We start from the raw sequence: 15,523 nt of genomic DNA on the forward strand, positions 1-15,523 counted from the left end.
GCACATCTTAGCCCGTCCCACCAGAGCTGTGAGCAGAGGAGCCAAGGAAGGGACACAAGGAGAGAGGACAAAATCAGTCATCCTCACTTTGAAACCTAATTTTAAATGAATATGAAATGTGGCACAGCTGGAACATGAAACGTTTTCTTGCAGCTCAACTACAGCTGGATTTTGATCATCTCAGATGCAATAGTGCTTGTTTATTTACACTCAGGTCAATACATATTTGGACACTGACAGTTTTTTTTTTTACCTGTTTACTGAAACCCAAAAGGTTGCTCTTTTTAAAGAGATCAAAAATAATTGGACAACTGATTCATCATCCATTTCATGGGCAGGAGAGAACAATTCCTTGGTTGTCATCATCTATTAAGCAGACAACAGTCAGGGGGTGGATTTGAGGTGTGGTGCTTGCTTTTGGAACATTTTGCTATAAACAGATAACATGCAGCCAAAGTAGCTCTCCATGTAGGTGAAACAAGCCATCCTTAAGCTTTGACAAAAAAAAAAACCTCTGAGAAACTGCTGCACTATTAGGAATGACAAAATCTATGCAATCTTAACCCAACTGAGCAATTCACTTGTTGAAGACTAAACTTTGGACAGGAAGACCCACAAACACACAGCAACTTAATGCTGCAGTAAAGGCCTGGCAGCGCATTAAAAAGGAGGAAACCAGCATCTGGTGATGTCCATGAGTTTAAGACGTCAGGCTCTCATTGGCCAACAAAGGGTTTTCAACCAAGTATTAGAAATGAACATTTTATTTTCTCTTATATCTTTTCATCCAATTATTTTAGAGCCCCTAAAATGCTTTAGTTCCTCACATTTTTATACAATCTTTTGTTCAACCCACTGAATTAAAGCTGAAAGTCTGAACTTAAACTGCATCTGATTTTTCCATTCAAAATTCACCATGGTAACCAAAATTAAAAATGTTGTCTCTGTCCAAATATTTATGGACCTAACTGTAGGTCTACTTTGAATGAAACTCTCAACATAACTTATCAGTTATCATTAATGTTCCTGCAAACAGACTCATGTACTATCCAGCAAGACTAATGTCCCTGAAAATATTCCTGCATGTGTGATTGTTCACGTGTCATCTGCAGGAAACAAACAGGAAGTGAGTGAAGGACACAGGAAATGTTTCCTGCTCTTCCTCATCTATCAGACATTCTCTCCATACCTGAGAGTGTCCAGTCTCCAGCCTGGATCTTTCAGTCCAGCCAACAGCAGCTTCATTCCTGCATCACCTGGATGATTGTAACTCAGGTCCAGCTCTCTGAGATGGGAGGGGTTGGAGCTCAGAGCTGAGGCCAGAGAAGTACAGCCTTCCTCTGTGATCAGACAGCCTGACAGACTGCAGACACACAGAACAACAATCCATCTGTCAATAATCATTTTCTATTTGTCATACAATAACACCTATCCATTTACATCCATTCAATTTACACTTCATAGACACCTCACCTTCACTACTGGAACTTCAACATTATGCACTCCATACTGTACATTAATGCCACTGTTTTGCACATGTCCAACTACCAACCTCTGTATATTTTATATATCTTATTTTATTGTTTACTCTATTTCATTTGTAAAATATGTATACATACACACTCACACACACACACGTAGAAAAACATATTTAGTATACACATCCAGTAATGCATATACTCTTATATATTGTACATATATTTATTACTTTCAGATTTAGCCATTCTTATATTTTGCTTGTTTTACGTTATTGTATTTTTGCACAACTCTGTTGCTTGAGAAGCTCGCACACAAGAATTTCACTCGCATGTACTGTACCAGTGTACCTGCACATGTGACGTGACAATAAAGTGATTTGATTTGATTTTGATTTGATTTGATTTGACTTAATTTATAAGGTTCAAATCCCAACAGACAACAGCAGTCATCTCAAGCTGTTTAGCAGTGTACAGGGAGTGCAGAATTATTAGGCAAATGAGTATTTTGTCCACATCATCCTCTTCATGCATGTTGTCTTACTCCAAGCTGTATAGGCTCGAAAGCCTACTACCAATTAAGCATATTAGGTGATGTGCATCTCTGTAATGAGAAGGGGTGTGGTCTAATGACACCAACACCCTATATCAGGTGTGCATAATTATTAGGCAACTTCCTTTCCTTTGGCAAAATGGGTCAAAAGAAGGACTTGACAGGCTCAGAAAAGTCAAAAATAGTGAGATATCTTGCAGAGGGATGCAGCAGTCTTAAAATTGCAAAGCTTCTGAAGCGTGATCATCGAACAATCAAGCGTTTCATTCAAAATAGTCAACAGGGTCGCAAGAAGCGTGTGGAAAAACCAAGGCGCAAAATAACTGCCCATGAACTGAGAAAAGTCAAGCGTGCAGCTGCCAAGATGCCACTTGCCACCAGTTTGGCCATATTTCAGAGCTGCAACATCACTGGAGTGCCCAAAAGCACAAGGTGTGCAATACTCAGAGACATGGCCAAGGTAAGAAAGGCTGAAAGGCGACCACCACTGAACAAGACACACAAGCTGAAACGTCAAGACTGGGCCAAGAAATATCTCAAGACTGATTTTTCTAAGGTTTTATGGACTGATGAAATGAGAGTGAGTCTTGATGGGCCAGATGGATGGGCCCGTGGCTGGATTGGTAAAGGGCAGAGAGCTCCAGTCCCACTCAGACGCCAGCAAGGTGGAGGTGGAGTACTGGTTTGGGCTGGTATCATCAAAGATGAGCTTGTGGGGCCTTTTTCGGGTTGAGGATGGAGTCAAGCTCAACTCCCAGTCCTACTGCCACTTTCTGGAAGACACCTTCTTCAAGCAGTGGTACAGGAAGAAGTCTGCATCCTTCAAGAAAAACATGATTTTCATGCAGGACAATGCTCCATCACACGCGTCCAAGTACTCCACAGCGTGGCTGGCAAGAAAGGGTATAAAAGAAGAAAAACTAATGACATGGCCTCCTTGTTCACCTGATCTGAACCCCATTGAGAACCTGTGGTCCATCATCAAATGTGAGATTTACAAGGAGGAAAACAGTACACCTCTCTGAACAGTGTCTGGGAGGCTGTGGTTGCTGCTGCATGCAATGTTGATGGTGAACAGATCAAAACACTGACAGAATTCATGGATGGCAGGCTTTTGAGTGTCCTTGCAAAGAAAGGTGGCTATATTGGTCGCTGATTTGTTTTTGTTTTGTTTTTGAATGTCAGAAATGTATATTTGTGAATGTGGAGATGTTATATTGGTTTCACTGGTAAAAATAAATAATTGAAATGGGTATATATTTGTTTTTGTTAAGTTGCCTAATAATTATGCACAGTAATAGTCACCTGCACACACAGATATCCCCCTAAAATAGCTAAAACTAAAACTACTTCCAAAAACTTTCAGCTTTGATATTAATGAGTTTTTTGGGTTCATTGAGAACATGGTTGTTGTTCAATAATAAAATTATTCCTCAAAAATACAACTTGCCTAATAATTCTGCACTCCCTGTAAGGTAACAGCCTACAATATTAGAGAGAAAGCCCCAATCATCAGACAATCCACTGTGAGCAGCACTTGGTGATGGTGGGAAGGAAGAACTCCTTTTGGTCCACTTGACTGATCTAAATTATTACTGTTTGTTTATTTTATTTTTTAAGTTATTAAAATTTGGACAATCAATTAGACAGAACGTGTTATGAAACGACTGTGTGCAGACACTCGGAGACAAAAGGTGAACTTAAATACAGCTTTAACGCTGAACTCCAAAAAAGTAACAAAAACTGAGACTCCAAGGTAAACTTACACACACAGACCACACAGCAAGATAAGGGTAGATCACGACACGGACACAGAGAAAGACAGGGTTTAAATACACAGAGGGAGTGGGAATCAGGGAATGGGTAACAGGAGGGAAACAGAGCTGGGGCAAATCAGGCCTAACGAGACAAAGGAAGCAAAACCAGATGCATTTACATGAGACACGGACTTTCAAAGTAAAACAGGAAACGTAACACAGAGACGCGAACTTGACAAGGGGATCCAGCTGACAGGGGAGACAGAACAACTAGAGAACACAGAGACATAAACCATAAGACAGAACTCTAACAAAGAAACCAAAGACTAGAAATAATAAATAAAATAATAAACTCAAAACCCTGGGTCAACGACCCAGGCATCCTAACAGAAAGGAAGGAAGAGAAAGAAAGAAAGAAAGGGAGAAAGTAAAACAGAGGGGAAGGGTGCACAGTAGGACAAGAGACTATCTCCAAAAGTTGAATCTGTTCATCTGGACGTAGCGTTTTGTGGGAGAAACATTTCGTCACTCATCCAAGTGACTTCTTCAGTCTCAGCTGACTGCAGGTTTCCCCAAACCTTATAAACAGTACATTTGCATAATGACTGAAACCAGCCCACTGAAGGAACAATGGGCTGTGAGGTCAGTTCCTTAATCATAATTATGCAAATTCTCATGACCATTGATCAACAATCACTGACCAAAACCCACTGATCAAAGAACACTGATCAATGGCCATGAGTACCATTCACAGAGAGTTGGGGAATGGCTGCAATCACAGCATTGTAAGATGGCGAAAGATGTACCCTTAGGCCCCCTCCTTGATTCAGAGATGGTCTTTCCCTTTTCACGTAAATGGCCTCCTTGACTCCGCGCTCAAGACAAGAGACTATGAAAAAATTGTTGTTAATTCTTTGTGGTGGCATCTCTGGCATTTATTAATGTCAAATCTAGTCTTTCTTTAGCAACATGAGCGAACTGCTTTTCTATTTAATGAACATTTCTGTTTACATTTTAAATAATAATAACAATAGTATTTGTTTTGCTGCATTCTTTAGGCATGTGACTGTAAAACCCTGCCTATTGCCTTCAAATTAAAATATTTTTTGAGTAATATTTTAAAAAAACATTTCTTAACATCATTATGTGGGCTGCAAGATTGAGAACCAGGTTTTAAAGTCTCTTATTGCAAGTTTTGTTTGGGTTTCCACCGGCGTGGAATTACCAAAAATACAGAGGGCATAGTCTAACATATGAAACAGGAAAAGACCGCCCCATAATCAATTTATTTGAACAATTTAACTGTAACTGCAGTTACTCATATTTTGTATTTTAAATATGTAACACCGGTACATGTATTCCGTTACTCCCCAACACTGACTAGTTTAATATGGTTGTAGGGCCAGGCGATATATCGAGTTTTTTAAAAGTATCGATATATTTTTATACGAGATATAAGATGTGACAATATCCTTTATATCGATATAGTGTCTGTTACGTTATAATTATAGTTGTGGAGCCACAGGTTTGCCTCTCTTTCATCCACTTTTGTCTCTACGCAATGTAGGAAGAGGATTTCAAACTCAAGGCTGTCAGTCATGCAGTAGAAGTTGGGAACAGAGCAGCTGTGAAATCTGTCTGTTGTTATGCTCAGCGTCTTTTAGTTTACATTTTGACTGCACAATTGTGAGCTTTTTGTTATGCACAAAAACAACATTGTTTTCTTTTATTTATGGAGCATTATTATTTAATAAATGCTCATAATTTATTTTTGAGTAATTTTTTCATGTACATCTATGCTGTATGTTAATAAAAGTGCCTGTATGACATTTGGGACACAGCTTTGACTAAGAACTCTCTTTTTCTTCTTACTTTATGGCTTTAAAAAAATATCGAGATATATATCGTATATCGCCATCCAGCTAAAAAAATATCGAGATATGAATTTTGGGTCATATCGCCCAGTCCAATTATAACGGTTGCACAGCCATTAATAATCAAAACAGCTTCTAAATAATTCTATGGCTTTTTTCTCTCTGCTTTCTTCTTACTATCTTTGAGGCTCGGGACCAGCACTGCTCACATTACATCAAACTCTTACAAGTCTAGAAAAGGAGCTGTTGGAAAGAAATACACAAAGTCAGTGGTAAGTATTTTGGTTTTCAATGTATTAGTAATTGTCAGCAATATGTCAGCATATTTGTGACATATTCTTTTTAGTCATATTTGCATTCAATGTTATATAAATAAAAGTGTTGTCCTAAATATTTCAAGGATGTTAGAACATAATGTGATTTATTTTTTAACTAAGTTATCACAAATTGTTTTTCAATTTAGTAGAACTTGAAATGTTTGTCAGTGGATAACCAATTAGTGTCAGAAAAAAGTTATTCTTACTGCTCTATACTTTCAGCGAATAAGTTGTCCTAACTCATCTTAAGTAAGCTTTACTTAGTTTTTTTGAGTTTCGGGAACTAATTAGATTTTACAGTGAGATCCAGCTCTAACTATAAGCTTTATCAAAAAGGAAAGTTTGAAGCTGATCTTCAAAGTAGAGAGGGCGTCTGTCTCCTGAACTCAAACTGGGAGCTGCTTCCACAGCAAGTCCAACATAGCCAGGCTTTCTTTGTGTTAGCTGCTTTGACAAAGCATCAAATCCCAGTCAGAGATGATGAATATCATCACAGTGATGATCATTTCTTTGTTAACCCAGGTTTTCTGCTTCAGGATCTGTGCACGCTCATATAACAAGGAGCACTTTAAGCATCATTTCACTAATTTCACTAAATGGATGGCCTGAGCATGTCCTACAGATGAACTGGTGCCAGAGATCATAAAGAACATCAAACAGTCAAATTCAACACTTTAGTTGGAAATATGAGGTTAATACTGCAGACAATCATGAACCAGCTGAATTCATGAACATCAAGAATGCAGTGAGGGGTAATAAAGATTTGAACTCAGTGTGCTCAGTGTTACTGTCTATTCCTAACATATTCCTAACATGATAGCTGCACTTTAGAGCTCTAAAACTGGAACTGACACATATATAAACACTACATGTTACTTAGTACATTCAGTTCTGACACTCGCCCACAGTCCAACAAAGGAAACATGGAGATCACATCAGTTTGTCCGCAAAGTCTAATTATTAGAGCAGGTTAACCTGTTATTATCTCGTTAACTCATTAATTGATTAACAGCAACAATTATTTTACAACGTGCACCAGCTGTTGGTCTCTCTGGAGACTACTGGATGTGGCTGGGTGACCATAGTTACCTCGGATTTACAGTACATGAAATTAATGAAGAGTGGGAGCTGCGTTCACATGCTCTGACTGTAATGAAAACAGAGACATTTGACTGAAATGTGCAGAACATTTCATTCATGTTGCACAGTACTGGGACATTTGAAATAAAGTCAGCCCACTCAGTACAGATAGTGCAAGAAATATGATGGTTGCTGCCAGACGTCTGCCTTTGAACACGTCCCTGCATCATGCACGTTCTCCAGCGTTCTGTCACAGTATCTCTGCAGAACAGTGAGTTTGACAATGTCCTGGCCAAGTGCACAAAGGTTGTGGGCCACTTTAAACACAGTCCAGCAAACGCTGCAGAATTAGAACAGCAACAAATTGAACATGGACAAAAGAAAAAGTCACTAATACAAGACAGTCCAACCAGATGGACTTCTATCCACTCTGGACATGATCTGCAGAAACAAGCAGCCGCTCAGGAACGTCCTCACAACACCAAGGTTGCCATGGCAACTACAGCTGGCGTGGACATTTGTATATCTGAAAGTTGCTGCTGCACTGAAGCCAAATTCAAGGACCTCAAGTGTTTACCCAGATCTGAGAGGGCTGAAGTTTTGGCCTCAGTCACCAACTTACTCAAGGAATGGAGGGTTGTTGGAGGGAAACCTGTGGAAGCAACAACATCCGAGCCACCAGAGAAAAAGTTGGCCTTATTGGTTGCTTCATCAGAGTGTGAACAGGAGGAAGACTCAGCTGAGAACAGTGTGGTGGATACAGAGCAGAGCCCACCATCAGTACAGAGGTCTGTCCATTGGAGTGCTGCTCCAAACATGCAGCACGGCCTTACTTACTTGGCCACAGCTGCAACATCTGTACCTGTGAAAGGTTGATCTCTAAAATGTGTGCAAATGTCAATTTTAAAGACCAGAAATTAGATTTAGTATTTTCAGTCAGAACTAATCCATTTGACCATATTTTTTATTACTAAAATGTTCTGTAAATCAGTTTCTTCAACGAACAGCTCTGTAAAAGCCTCCAGAATACAGCCAGAAATCAAACTGGAAGGTTTGGTGGATGAAACCCTGCTGACATAAAGATTTTTGACTCCGAGGATCAGATTTGACATTTCATTGCAAATGAAAGACAGAAAATGAACATCCATCCATCCATCTTCATCCGCTTTATCCGAGGCTGGGTTGCGGGGGCAGCAGCCTAAGCAGAGAAGCCCAGACCTCCCTCTCCCCAGCCACCTCCTCCAGCTTATCCGGGGGAACACCAAGGCGTTCCCAGGCCAACCGAGAGATATAATCTCTCCAGCGTGTCCTGGGATCGCGGATCGCGGATACAAGCGGCAGAAATGAGCTTCCTCCGAAGGGTGGCTGGCCTCTCCCTTAGAGATAGGGTGAGAAGTTCGGCCATCCGGGAGGGGCTCAGAGTAGAGCCACTGCCCCTCCACATCAAAAGGAGCCAGTTGAGGTGGTTCGGGCATCTGACAAGGATGCCTCCTGGGCGCCTCCTGGGTGAGGTGTTCCGGGCATGTCCCACCGGGAGGAGGACCCGGGGCAGACCCAAGAAAATGAACATATATCTAATAACCTCATATATATAATAACCTCAGACACTGATTCCTACATTAAGAAATTTTTATCAAGTTACTGTTTGTTCAGTAATATAAATAAGATTTTAAATGCTCTGAAGAGGAAAATTTTTAATTCTGACCTAAGAGTATCCATTTTACAATGTGGACTCTTCACTCCAAAGGACAGAAGCGTCACTCCTGAATCCTGCAGGTCAGAGTTACTCAGGTTCAGCTCTCTCAGACTAGAGGACTTGGAGCTGAGGACTGAGAACAGAGCTTCATAGCTTCTCGGTGAGATCTGACAGTGACTCAGTCTGAAAAATAAAAGGTTAACATTAAACAAACACTGTTTTTGAAGTGTAGTGAGGGCGCATTGAAGAGTTATTAGATTTAGCATTTAATCCATGTTTTTTCAGGAGTCCTTTAAGCCTTACTAAGATACAACAAATGGATGACACTCACCTTTACTGGCTAAAATACACTGCTCAAAAGAAAAAGGAACAACAACAATAAAATACCAAAATGGTAGTCAGGATAATGCTTAATAAATTCTGCAATTTTATGGCAAATGGCAATTGGACTCCATGTGCATTAACACTGGCAGTACAGTGAGGGCAGTGTATTAGCATCAAAGCAGCTGACATTGATCAATAATTCTCTCTGCTAAATAAATGATTATAAAAATGTTGCAGCAGTTTAACTGACTTGATGCTATACTCTGACTAAAAGGTGTTCCTTTATTTTCATTATCTTTTTTTTCAAGCAGTGTATTCATATTGGTTCATTCTGCCAATTGATGAAAAGCACAATATCACTTGATCTCACCTAAGTTTACAGTCTGGACTTCTCAGTCCTGCAGAAAGCAGCTTCACTACCGAATCTTGCAGGTCACTGTTACTCAGATCCAGCTCTCTGAGACTAGAGGACTGGGAGCTGAGAACTGAGGACAAAGCTTCGTAGCTTCTCTCTGACAAATTACAAAGACTCAGTCTGGGGAGAAGAGCATTTTTAAAGTCCTTGTTCTCTGATGTTAAAGAGATTAGAAATGTGGCAGGCTACCATAACTTCAGAATCAAAAGATCTGTCTCATGTACTTAGTAAAAACAACACTAAAAGTTGACCTTGATTTGCTTTGAATTTTAATTAACTACTTATCTTAATTTATAAAGAATTCAGAATATTAGTTGATCTGACCTGAGCGTTTCCAGGGTACACTGTGGACTCTCCACTGTAGCACACAGAAGCTTCACTCCTGAATCATGCAGGGTGTTTATACTCAGGTCCAGCTCTCTCAGAGTAGAGGACTGGGAGCTGAGAACTGAGGACAGAGCTTCACAGCCTCTCTCTGAGAGTTTAGAGACACTCAGACTAAAAAAAAAAACAATCAAACCAAAAACACAATTTTAAAAAGTGGTCACTTGATCAGAAATGGTTTGTAATCCATTTAAATTTTTCATATGTTGAACCTTTACAAGAAAGACAAATGTCAGCATGCATTACTATTTCTGGTGAATAAAAAACTATATATTTATGCAGGGAAAAAGGCAAAGACCTGTAGCTTGCTCATAAAATAAAATGCTAAATGAAAACAAGTGATGACTCCTCATACAGTGATCAGGTGATAAGTCTGTAAGCATTCACCAATCAGACGGAAAGCGGTCTCAGATCCTTGTGAGTGAGGACTAGTTAGACTCAAGGACTGCAAAAGTCCTTTGATTCTAATAAGGTCAAGATATGATCTAGAGATTCTGGAAGACTGAACAAGTAAACTTTTATCCATCCTTCCGCTTATCTGGGGCCGCGTCGTGAGGGCACCAGCCTAAGTAGAGAACCCCAGACCTCCCTCTCCCCAGCCACCTCCTCCAGCTTGTAGCAACGGGCCAGACACCCCGTACTCCCACAGAACCCCCCACGGGACACCCTGAGGAACACAGTCAAATGCCTTCTCCAAGTCCACAAAACACATGTAGACTGGTTGGTCAAACTCCCATGTACCCTCAAGGATCCTTGAACGGATAAAGCGCTGGTACAGTGATCCACAATCAGGACGAAAACTGCGTTCCTCCAGTATCCATGGTTCGGCTAACGGACCCGACACCCTGGCATAGACTTCCCCAGGGAGGCTGAGAAATGTGATCTCCCTATAGTTGGAAAACACCCTCCAGTCCCCCTTCTTAAAAAGGGGGAGCACCACCCCGGTCGGCCTGTCTAAAGTTATCACCTCTGATCTCCACACAACACTGTAGAGACGTGTCAACCAGGACAGCCCTACAACATCCAGAGCCTTCAGGAGCTCAGGGCGGACCTCGTCCAACCCAGGGGCTCTGCCACCAAGGAGTTGTTTAACTGCCTCAGTGACCTCAACCCCGGAGATTGGCAGGTCGTCCCAGACTCTGCTTCCTCCACAGAAGATGTGCCAGTGGGATTAAGGAGCTCCTCGAAGTATACCTTCCACCGCTTGACAATTTTCAGTCGAAGTCAGAAGCACTCCACCAGCACTATACACAGTGCAGGTGGAACGCTTTCCCCTCCTGAGTTGCCTGACGGTTTGCCAGAATCTCTTCGAGGCAGTCCGAAAGCCTTTTTCCATGGCCTCTCCGAAATCCTCCCACAACCAAGTTTTTGCTTCAGCCACTGCACAAACCACATTCCACTTGGCCTGTCAGTACCTATCAGCTGCCTCCAGAGTCCCACAATAGGACTCCTTCTTCAGCCTGGTGGCTCCCTTCACCTCTGGTGTCCACCATTTGGTTTGGGGGTTACCACCACGACAGGAACCGACCATCTTGCGGCCGCAGCTCAGTGCAGCAGCTTTGGCAATGGAGGTGCTGAACATGGTCCATTCGGACTCAATGTCTCCCTCGGAATGCTGTTGAAGCTCTGCTAGAGGTGTGCATTGAAGATCTCATGGACTGGGGCCTCTGCTGGGCATTCTCAGCGCACCCTCACTATACGTTTAAGTGCACCAGGTCTGTCCAGCATCCTCCCCCGCCACTTGACCTAACTCACCACCAGGTGGTGATCATTTGACAGCTCAATGGTGGTTCAATGGTAACTTTATTGTCCCTAACGGGAAATTGGTTTGCAGTATGTTCATACAAACAAACAAACAGACAACCAACACATCACATACACACACAAAAATAATTAATATAATATAATATAATATAATATAATATAATATAATATAATATAATATAATATAATATAATATAAGCCTGAGAAAACAACCTAGATTTTTCATCAAAACAGTGCAATGTACAATGGCAACAACACTTATGGTTTAGTGTTATTAACTATGATAATAGCAGTAGGTAGAAAAGACAATCTATGTCTCTTTGTCTTCACTGCAGGCACTTTGTAACGACGACCTGACGGAAGCAGTTGAAAATCAATAATGAGAAGATGATCTGAACACAACAGGACACAGGTTGCACCTGCCTGTTATAGAAGTCCACAAGCTGGACCTGAGACCTCTCTGAAATCTGACCAGCCACTTTAACCAGGTTGCTAAGTCTGGTCTTATTATTCAAGGACATATTACCGTACCAAGCAATGATACAGAAAGTTAAAACAGATTCAATAAAACTTTTACAAAAAAGAGTCACTATTTCAGATGAAACATTGAAACCTCTCAATCTCCTTAAAAAGTACAGTCTTTGTTGAACCTTTTTTACTGTAGCAGCAAGATGTGACTCAAGGACAGAGTCTTATCAAGAACAACCCCAAATACTTATAACTGTCCACCAGTTCAATGGCTGCACCATTTACCACTGTTAGTGCAGGATGGGGGGATGTCTTCCTGAAGTCAATAACCATGTCCTTGGTTTTCAAGGTGTTAATTAAGAAGGACTGATCACACCACGAAACAAACTCATCCACAACAGGCCCATGGGAATCCTCTTCACCATGAAGGAGGCTTACAATGACTGTGTCATCTGCATATTTAATGAAATGCCTGTTAGCCTGTGTACTGCGGCAGTCATTAGTGTACAAAATATAAAGTAGAGGAGAGAGACAACAACCTTGTGGTGAGCCAGTAGAAGAGTTCAGCTGTTTGGAGAAATAGCCGTTTACTCTCACACACTGAGATCTGTCAGTTGAAAAGTCTAAAATCCAACCAACGAGATTAAAATCAAGTTTAAACTGGTTAAGAAGTTTATCAACTAAAAGATGTGGCTGGATAGCATTAAAAGCTGAAGAAAAATCAATAAATAAGAGCCGAGCATGAGCTTTGGCGCCATCAAGATGGTGATAGAGGAAGTTCAACAGAGTGACCACTGCATCATCAACACCTCTACGAGGCCTGTATGCAAATTGTAGTGGGTCTATAAGCTTCTCTACTTGCTGCAGGATCTCCTTTTCAAAGGACTTCATCACTAAGGATGTTAAAGCAACAGGCCTAAAATCATTTAATGATGTAGGTTTTGTGGTCTTAGCAACTGTAGAGATAATTGATTTTTCCCACCCTTCTTTCATCAAAGAACATAGCTGGGGGCTTTGGTGCTCTCTATTAAGAAATCAAGGCCCTCTCAGCCCCTTTCTTTACCAAAGTATCGAGAACATATGGTCGCAGGTCTGGTGATACGATTACAAAATCATTGACCTGATGCCTAGAGCGTCCTGGTGCCACGTGCACTTATGCACACTCTTATGTTCGAACATGGTGTTTGTTACGGCCAAACTGTGGTTTGCACAGAAGTCCAATAACAAAATACCACTCTGGTTCAGATCAGGAAGGCCGTTCCTCCCAATCACACCCCTTCAGGTCTCACTGTCGTTGCCTACGTGAGCATTGATGTTTCCCAGAAGGACAACAGAGTCTCCAGGGAGAGCACCCTCCAGCACCCCACCCAGGGACTCCAAGAAGGCTGGGTACTCTGAGCTGCCACTTGATGCATAAGCGCAGATGACAGTCAGTACCCATTCCCCGAACCGAAGGTGCAGGAAACAAACCCTCTCATCCACTGGGAAGAACCCCAATGTACAGGGAGCAAGCCGAAGAGATACTAGAATACCCACCCCAGCCAGCTGCCTCTCACCAGGGGCAACTCCGGACTGAGACAGGGTCCAGATCCCGGGATCCCTGGGACACACAAACCCCTCCACCACAATAAGGTAGCGATTTGCAGAGGGGAAGTAAACTTTTAATGTAAATGTGTTCTGCAAAGCTGATACACTGAATGGTCCTTACATCAGAGTCCTTCACAAAGCAGTGAGATAAAGTCTCATGACTCATACTGCACAGTGTAAATGTCAGTGTCCTCTGGGTTTTTATGGTTATTGCAGACTGTGTACATTCAAACGGAAAGTGATGACATTAGAGAGACTGACAAATAAAGAATCTCTAACAACAGGAAACCAGAAGGAACACAAGGAATATTATTCAATTTGCCAGCAGCTGCAGATCCTGGGGAACTGTACTGGTGAGGCTCATTTAACATTTAGAAGTGAACTCATCTTCAATTGAGCAGTGCACTGATGCAGAGCAATAAGACCAGAGGAGGAATGAGGGAGTTAATGATTATCACCTGTGGCTCCATCACAGTCTTGAAACTCTTCAGTCAGTACAGAATGCTGCTGCTAGGCTTTTAACCAGCACGTGAAACAGACTGGACATTACTCACAGTTTAATCTCTTTACACTGGTAACCAGTTCATGTTAGAATTCATTTAAAATCTCAGTCCTTACTTTTAGAGCCCTGTGTGGTCAAGCCCCAGTGTATATTTCTGACCTTCGAGAATCCGACAGCTCTTCTCACAGTCTGAGATCTTCCAGACAAAGGATGTTAATGGTCCCACTAACTCAGTTATTCAGACTCACTTATTCAGATTGGCCTTTAACTAGTTATAGGCTGTATGTTAAAGGAGGTTAAATGTTTATTGTTTTATGTTTTTATGTTCTGTGTTTTTATTGCCTGTTTCTATTGTAAAGCACTTCACGGTTTTTCACCTGTAAAAGCTGCTGTATAAATAAAGTTTACTAACTTACAGGATGATTCTGAATGACTTTGATAAAACTGATCCCCAAAAATATTTAAGAAACTCTGACATTTGCCGCTGCTATTAAACATTAAATAAAATGTACTTTATTTTGTGCTGATGATCATTTAAATAAATATGCTTGTGATTTTAAGTGGCCATAACACATTGTGTTATGCATTAGATTAGTTATAAATAAAAGTCTGAACACTTATTTACTTACAGAGCTTTGTTGGAGGCTTTGACCACTGGCAGCAGCCTCAGAAGAGCCTCCTCTGAAGCAGAGTATTTCTTCAGGTCAAACACATCCAGATCTTTTTCTGATGACAGTAAGATGAAGACCAGAGCTGACCACTGAGCAGGAGAAATTCTATCGTGGGAGAGACGTCCTGAACTTGTGTACTGTTGGATCTCCTCCACTAAAGAATGATCATTCAGTTCATTCAGACAGTGGAAAAGACTGATGGTTTTCTCTGCATACAGACTCTCATGGAGTTTCTCCTTAATGTACTTTACTGTTTCCTTTTTGGTCTGTGAGCTACTTACTGTCTGTGTCAGGAGACCTCGTAAGAGACACTGACTAGTCTGCAGTGAAAGACCCAGGAGGAAGCGGAGAAACAAGTCCAGGTGTCCATTTGGACTCTGTAAGGCCTTGTTCACAGCACTCTGATAAAAGTGTTTCTCTGCAGATTCTCTTGTTTCAGACTTCTTGGAGGTCGTTTGTTCTTCTACCATTAGATTGAGTCCAGAGTTGATGAAGGTCAGATGGACATGAAGAGCAGCCAGAAACTCCTGAACACTCAGATGGATGAAGCAGAACACCTTGTCCTGGTACAGTCCTCTCTCCTCTTTAAAGATCTGTGTGAACACTCCTGAGTACACCGAGGCTGCGCTGATATCGATGCCACACTCTGTCAGGTC

At 41.4% G+C, this 15,523-nt stretch overlaps 1 protein-coding gene and 1 long non-coding RNA gene across 2 annotated transcripts in view; one reads left to right on the forward strand and one right to left on the reverse strand.

Moving 5' to 3' along the window:
* The window catches only part of LOC120435271 (NACHT, LRR and PYD domains-containing protein 12-like), a 237,957-nt gene that overhangs the window by 72,708 nt on the left and 149,726 nt on the right, over positions 1-15,523 (forward strand). The gene's annotated exons all lie outside the window — the stretch shown is intronic.
* Positions 1,306-15,461, reverse strand: LOC120438055. The gene is made up of 4 exons (XR_005611629.1): positions 14,826-15,461; positions 9,447-9,989; positions 8,762-8,935; positions 1,306-1,363 (listed from the first exon to the last, which is right to left on the reverse strand). It is a non-coding gene; the product is annotated as an uncharacterized LOC120438055 (long non-coding RNA).

This window comes from Oreochromis aureus, linkage group 3 (assembly GCF_013358895.1).
Source record: "Oreochromis aureus strain Israel breed Guangdong linkage group 3, ZZ_aureus, whole genome shotgun sequence".
NCBI classification, from domain to species: domain Eukaryota; kingdom Metazoa; phylum Chordata; class Actinopteri; order Cichliformes; family Cichlidae; genus Oreochromis; species Oreochromis aureus.